The 7,973-nt window shown below is 36.1% G+C and overlaps 1 pseudogene; it reads left to right on the forward strand.

Moving 5' to 3' along the window:
* The first annotated feature begins 6,783 nt into the window (after positions 1-6,783).
* LOC101711545 (olfactory receptor 7G2-like) lies at positions 6,784-7,740 on the forward strand (annotated as a pseudogene).
* The last annotated feature ends 233 nt before the right edge of the window (positions 7,741-7,973 follow it).

Consider the following 7,973-nt stretch of genomic DNA (forward strand, 5'->3'; position numbering starts at 1 on the left):
AAATTTACGTTGCCCAAATCCCTCAAGTTTTCTGATGATTTAAATCTAATAAAAATTATGAAATAAACATATTTTCATTCTAAAACATATTGGTGATATTGTAAGTGAATTCAAAACAAAATTGCAATTGTACAACTATAGTTTAAACTCACAGTCTCCTAATATGAAGAGAAAAATTTACACTGAAAATAGTGTGAGAATTAGAAAAATGTTCCAAAATTGTAATTAGGTAATGATGGCCTTTTTATTTAATTAGTTTTATTCGTGCATGTTTGTAGTACATAATGATCATGTGCTTCATTGGGGTTATGTACATGTTCATAACATATCTTAATTCTCTTTTTTATTTCTTCCCTTATTCTCCCTCCAGCCTTCTTCTTTTCTCCATCTACAAAACTTACAGTTCCGTATTTTCCTGTTATTTTTCTTTCAATCCCTTTTCCCTTCCTTTCCTCTCATTTCCCTCCTCATCTCTTGTTCCCCTTTTAAAAATCCAGTCAGCAATATCAATGGAAATAGATTCACTATAGTGAACCAAATATAGAGTACAAAAATTAATATTCAAGTTACATTAATATATATATATGCCCTTCTAGTTGTTTTCAAAGTGCTTCACACTGATCTCATGGGACCAGCTTGCCAGCCCCTGATCTGCCCAGGGTTGGGAACTTATGTCAGCCTGATGGAAAAATAATACATGCTTTCAGTGAATTAATGAAGAAGGCACTCTGTCTGTGCTACAACAGTTCAAACAAAGTGACTTATCCCATGTTCAGAAAAAAAGTGTGTCTTTACGTGGTGATATGAAGACCCCCAGGTTAAGAGAGAAACAGGGCAGAAAAGTTTAAGAGTCCTCAAAGGGACCTCATGTAGCACAAAGCATTGACTGAGAGGACTGTTTATACTTTGGATGCATCAACAAGACAGAGGAAGTATTGCAGTAATCCACCAGGCAGTGCACTCTGATGCTCCTATGCAGTAAAAGGAAGTGGAAGAAGAAGGGAAGGAGGTGATGTGCTCCACGACCACAAAAGGGGCAGTGACCACCACCTACTACTGGCAGAGCTACCTCTTCACAGAGAGGGGTTCCTTTGGAACTACCAAGAGGCTCCAGACTTGGCAGAAGGGATCCTACACCACAGCAGAGAGGCTCCCATGGAGCTAGGGCCAGGTCAATGGAGGAGAGAAGAGAAGGGAAAGGGCAATACCAACATGATTCCAAGCATTGTCAGCTGACCAAAACACAGAACTTGGCTTCTCAACCCACTGCTCAGCACCTAATTTAGCAAGGTGATGAATATTCTGATAACTATGGTTATAATAATAAAACAAGTAATTTTATCAGGATACCTATGGGTAGCAGTGGATGTAAACAATTGAGGGCTTGAAAATGATATTGACAGGATATGATTGGCTCTAGATACACATTCTTCAAAAATACTTGCTTAAATATTTCATCTTTAAGTAGCAATCTCCTGCCACTTTTCCTAGGTTGAAAAATCACTACTGTGAATCTACCAATGTACTTTTGATTATTCTTCTTATCACAAATGCTGTTGGCCATTACTGGGCTTGCAGAGTTCCCTTATTCTGGAGCTTAGAATGTTTTCATCATGATAGGCTTCATTTGAGTTTCAGAATAAGGTATTAAATCATAATTTTTGAGGAACCTTTAGTTGAATGTTTCTTTTTAGATTTAGGAGATATTACACAGGAGTATGAGGCATGAATAAAAACACAGGCTAGTGTTGTCTTAGGAGTTTTAAGAAACTAAAGCAAACAAGTTTAAATTTCCCTGTATTGAAAGTAACCTGTGACTCTGTTTTGCATTTCTGGAAGTGGGTTGACTCTGAACTTAAATTGCTTTAATTTCACACCTTTTTGAAATCTGTCTTACAAAATTTGTTTAGCTTAAATGTGAAAGCCATGAAAATGTTTTCTTTGATGTAATTACATTTCCAGCTTCTTTTTCATGTAACATTTTGATAAAACCAAAAAAAATTTTTAAACATTACCTATTCAAAAAGGAAATATCAATACATTTGTGAATGCAGTTTACTGAATGTCTGTTTATAATACAGATGTTCTTCATTTACCAACCTGTGTTTTAAGAACTCTTCAGACTTGCAGCCTGTCACTGAGACTTGCAACTTGCCTTTTTTGATCAGTTCTGTACATCTTGTTTATAGAATCTCAGTATCTTTTGTACAGCATACCGTATTTGCACAGTACTATATTTTTTGCTTATTGTACTGTAGAGTATGGTAGTATTTTCTATTATGCATTACAGTACTACATTGAGAGTTATGCAACTAAAAGCAAAGTCATTAATTTGGAGTTTCCTTTGAGCTTTTCTTTGTTCTGAATATTGTCGTGTACATACTATAGACATTCCTCATTTAGCAACCAATTTCATGAACAGAACTTGGCAATTAAAAGAGGAATGTCTGTATTTCAAGCTATATTTATAATTATATAATGTATACCTACACATAAGCTATATTTCCACACCTGAAATTCAATTAAGCTTCCTGATGTGATTTAATAGATACATAAAGCTGGAATGGGAGATTGAGCTTGGTTAGAAAAGTTCAATCTGTTATATGTACAAGGTATGTAAAATGGAGGTGAGCAGAAGCCATTTAGAGAACTGGATGGGTTAGATCTGAACTCAGGTGTCAGGAAGGCAACCACCCTGATTTCCTCTCCTCTCCAAGTTTGGGCTTTAAAAACATGCACCCAAGGGATCAGAATAGCAGTAATATTTGTAGTCTAATGAGGAGCATTGGATATTGAGCCCCTTGGGACATAGAGACTATAGGAGTCAGCCAGAGAAACCTCACTCAAAAGGCTCATCCAGTCAGGAAGCAACAGGTGGGGCAATTGGCCTTCCTGAGACCAGATCTGCCGTCCACATCCCGATGAGTTGGTGAGCATAATTCTTGCTGAAACTGACCAGGTAACCAGATTTCCTCAGTCAATATTTGACCATGAACACAGGTGATTTGCTTCGATATTACCCAGGGGAAGCAGTGAGAACAACATGTGCAAAAGATGATAAGAAATAGATCTCCCATGAGCCTGTCATGTTGACATATTTTTAGTTTTCTCTTTTAGCTTTACCAATACTCACCCAGCTCTCATTATGTTGGGAACCTGCTATTATTGCTTCACAATGACATCAACCATTTACTCCCTGAACAGAAATCTGCCCTTTCTTAAACAAGATGCCTCTCATGAAATAGTGCAACATTTATGTGAATCTTTTGGTGGTGATAGAATTTTGTTCAATGGATTAGTTTTCTGGAGATACTGTAATAACATAACATATAATGAGTTAACTAATAACAGAAATTAATTTTCTCACAATCATAGGGGCCAGAAATTGACAGGTCATGTTGTAGGCTAGGTTGGTCCCTCCTGAGGTATTTTTCTTTGACTGGCAGATGGCTGTTTTCACTCAGCATTTTCTCATGGTCTTCACTTTGTGTCTGTGGCCTAATTTACTCTTTCTTAGAAGGATCTCTGTCATGTTGAGCCCGAGCTCACTCTAAGGACCACAATTTAAATTAATTATCTTTTCAAAGAACCAACTCTAAATGCAGTCGCTTTATGCAGTATTAGGTGTCAGATTTCAACCTATTAATTTTGAAACCGACAGAATTCATCCCGTAAAAATAATTTTGTCTCTTATTTGACGTTCAATTTCTTAATCCATGACTATATAGAAAATTTTGTCCTATCCTTGTAGGGGGGCTGTGAGGACTCTGGGGAAGGCACTGAAGTCACAGAAACCCTCACTCTGCAGCTTCTCAATATCCAAATATTTTAAACAGATGAAGCAGAGACAGTGTAATTAACAGTAACAACAACACATGACCACACACATGACCACATGCCAACTCTTGCCAGAACTAAGAAATGTAACATCTTCCTATATCCAATTCAGGTCTTTTTAAATGGACTGATAAAATACGAACCATACAGAATTCATCTCTTTGGTATTTTATTCTATTCATTTCCTTCTTTATTAAAAGGCCTGCCATCTTGGATTCACTGGAACTCCCCATGCATGGCTCTGAATTGTATATGTAGGGATAAATAAGCAGTAACCATAACATCCATCAGTCAGGGAAAACTGAAATAATGTGAAAATACAGTAGAACACTCTTCTATTTAAAATTCATGATGGAGAACTAAAGATATCAAGATTAATAAAAATGAAATCATCTTTGTATGAAAATTATAAATAATGTATACAGTAGGATTCTTATTTAAAAAGTTAAAAGGTGACATATCTGTAGATTTTGTTATGTGAAAAAATATAACAAAAGAAAATATACAGATTGGGAGAATATTTATGTCAATGGTTAATAATTTCTCTGTGGAAGGAAAAAATCAATTTGTGCAAGTTTGTAACACTACATGCCTTAATTAGCCTCTATCACTTCATAAATAAAAATATGTAAGCACAGTACAGCAAGCATAATCAAAGGTGTGAGTTGTTTACATTAGGGGAGCCAATCTTATGTTGTTCTTTGTACTTTCTGTTCTGCATCCAACATCCCTAATGTGAAAATGCATATTTGTGCAAGTTTAAAAGTAATTAAAATATTCTTATGGTACAGCCTTTTTCATATAATGTTTTTAGTGTATATATTAATAGATTTTTGTGGTTCATGTATCTCATTTATTTGATTAAGTTTCATTGTTATATATAATATATTATCACATTTCCTGGTCAAATGAATATTAATATAATCGATGTATGTTTCTTTTTCTATTTTTCCTGTAACAGATTCCCAGAAGTAGTTTCAGTACAGAAATTGTCTGCAGTCATAAATTTACAGATGTTGTCTAGTTTATTCCTATAATTAAGCTGCTGTACCCTATCATTTCCTTCTGAGGCCTGAAAAACACATGTACTATTGTTCACGGGAGAAATAGATAGATAGATGACAGATAGATAGATAGATAGATAGATAGATAGATAGATAGATAGGTAATGCTTCAGCAATTTATATAAAATGCCTACTCACTTTATAATTCACCATACTAATAAATGTCTGGAAGCTAATGGTCAGCACTTTGAGCATCTTTTGTAATTGTAGAGGCCAGAGGTACCTAGTATTAATCTCATGTCTCAAAACATTTACTATTAAAATATGTATATGTTTCTTCCCTGATGTATACAGTTTTCTCTCTCTCTCTCTCTCTCTCTCTCTCTCTCTCTCTCTCTCTTTCTCTCCCTGGCTCCCTCCCTCTCTCTCCATTTATATATATGATAATTTCATATATATATTTCATATATATATAGTGCATTAATAGAGTTCCATGTAACCATCACTCTGCTGGCTACTTTTGCTTTATTCATTTTTCATTAAAAAATATTTCTCTGTGTTTTCATCCCAAATTTCTTTGTGCAAAGAAGCTGTATATTGGTGCAAACAGAATTGTACATATTTAAGATGTGCAATATGATGCTTGAAGAAGAATTTAAACTTCTACTATCACACACACCTGACTAAAACACCCACTAGGCAGGTCTCATTAGGTAAGTGAAGATACACTCACTTCACAACCATTTGAAGCTTGTTCTCCAATGCAAAAGGAGGGCTTGAGCTTGAAATAATTTCAGAATGTGTAAGTTTAATGTGCCACCAAGTGATCATTGCTGTCATAGCTGCTTCTGTCTTTTCCAAGAAATGAAGAACTCTGCTATCCAGGAACACTTCTGCTAGGAAGCCTGATTTTCCAATTTAGGTTGTCTTGTAGTTTTACATTTTAGAGACACTAATAAATTGTTTTGGTTTTCCATCATTTTCTGAGGCGTGTTCAATTTCATACTTTCTTTTGCTTAAATATTTGGTGTTTATTTATTTATTTATGCTACTTATCTAATTAATGGAAGAAGTTCTTTTAGGATGAGAGTGTATCATTCTTATTGTTGCCCAGATTCCCATATGAAGAAAAGCATTAAAGGGGCGAGGATTTAGCTCAGTGGTTCCACCACCTGCCTTGCAAGCTAAGGACCTGAGTTCGATCCCCAGTACCAAAAAAAAAAAAAAGCATTAAAACCCAGCTGTTTTTCTCCTAGGAATTTTCCTGAGAGATATAATGTCATCATGTGCATTGATACATACATACCATATTTATATCATGACAATTCAAAATACTTAAACTATGGAAATGACCTGTGTGCCCATTAGCAGAAGAATGGATAAGGAAAATGTACACACCAGAGTATTACTCAGCCATAAAGATAATACTGATTTAATTTTAGAAAAATGGATAGCCCTTGAGAACATGCTACTAAATGAAGTAAGTCATTCACATGATTTCTTTCATATGAGAAACCAAAAACATAAGAACGTTAAAGCACAACATGAAAGAGAGGTGGTATGAAAACATAGAGGTCAAATTTGTGGAATTGATAAATAGATCTAGGGAAGAGGAGAGAAAAATGACAGAGGAAAGGAAGTAAAAATGATCAGACTTTAATATGTATATGTAATGGTTCCCCAAGATGAATTTAATTATTATATATCATCACCATATACCAACAATGAATAATTGAATACATAACTAATTAAATACACAACTCACCAAAAAGAAAAGAAAACATATTCTGCTCATCATTAGACTTATCAAAAGTAAATCCACAATGATACCAATTTTTTTCTCTCTCTCTCCATGTTTCCAGGTGATGCACTTGTTTCTTGTAAATAACCATTGGTTTCATTTTATTATCACTGCATCTTTTCCACCAGATCAATAGAGAGCATGGAAGCTATAAACCAAACAGCTGTCTTGGAATTTCTTCTCCTTGAACTGACCGATGACCCAGATCTGCAACCCCTCATCTTCAGCCTGTTCCTGTCCACGTAACTGGTCACAGTGCTTGGGAACCTGCTCATCATCTTGGCCATCAGTTCTGACTCCCACCTCCACACACGCATGTACTTCTTCCTCTTCAACCTGCGCTTTACTGACATCTGTATAAGCACAACTATAATTCCAAAGTTGTTCATGAACATCAAAACACAGAATCAGGCCATCACTTACAAAGGATGCCTCACCCAGGTAGGTTTTCTCTTAGCTTTGGCCTTCCTGGAAAATTTTCTCCTCGTAATGATGGCCTATGACCGCTATTTGGCCTTTTGCCACCCATTGAGTTACACAGTCATCATGAATCCCCACCTCTGTGTCTTCCTTGTTGTGCTCTCTCTGTTAGTTAGCAGGCTAGATGCACTATTCCACAGTCTGATGGTGCTCTGTTTGTCCTTCGCCACAGTCCTAGAAATCCCACACTTTTTCTGTGAACTTGCACAGATCATCAAGCTTGCCTGTTCTGATACATTCCTTGATACCATCCTGATCTATGTCTCAGCTTTCATATTTGCTGGTGTTCCAGTTTGTGGAATCATTTTCTCTTATTTTTGCATTATGTCTTCTGTGTTGAGGATCCCATCCCCTGGAGGAAAGCATAAAGCCTTTTCCACATGTGGCTCTCATGTGTCTGTTGTCTCCTTGTTCTATGGAACAGCTTTTGGGGTATACATTAGCACTGCGATAACTGATTTACCTAAAAATACAACAGTGGCTTCAGTGATGTATTATGTAGTTCCTCAAATGTTGAATCCCTTTATTTACAGTTTGAGAAATAGGGACATGAAGGGAGCCTTGAGGAAACTCATCCGTGGAACAACTTCTCCTTCATGTGGTTTCATTCACTTTTGACTTGGGTGTCTAGAGTAAGTTTTACAGTTTAGATATAAAGTGTCCCACAAAAGTCTCACATGTTTGGATGGTGAGGGGATCATACTCTTCATTGGATTTATCTATTGATCTTGTTAGTAGCTAACTGTGCTGTTAGAAGGTGGGATCTGCTTGTAGGAGAGTTACTAGGGTATGACAAGGAAGGGTGCATTCTTGTACATGTTTACTCCCTTCTCCTCTGGTTTGTGACCGGC

Source organism: Heterocephalus glaber, unplaced genomic scaffold (genome assembly GCF_053883595.1).
Source record: "Heterocephalus glaber isolate CG9 unplaced genomic scaffold, H.glaber_assembly_v1.0 deba00001532, whole genome shotgun sequence".
NCBI lineage: Eukaryota > Metazoa > Chordata > Mammalia > Rodentia > Bathyergidae > Heterocephalus > Heterocephalus glaber.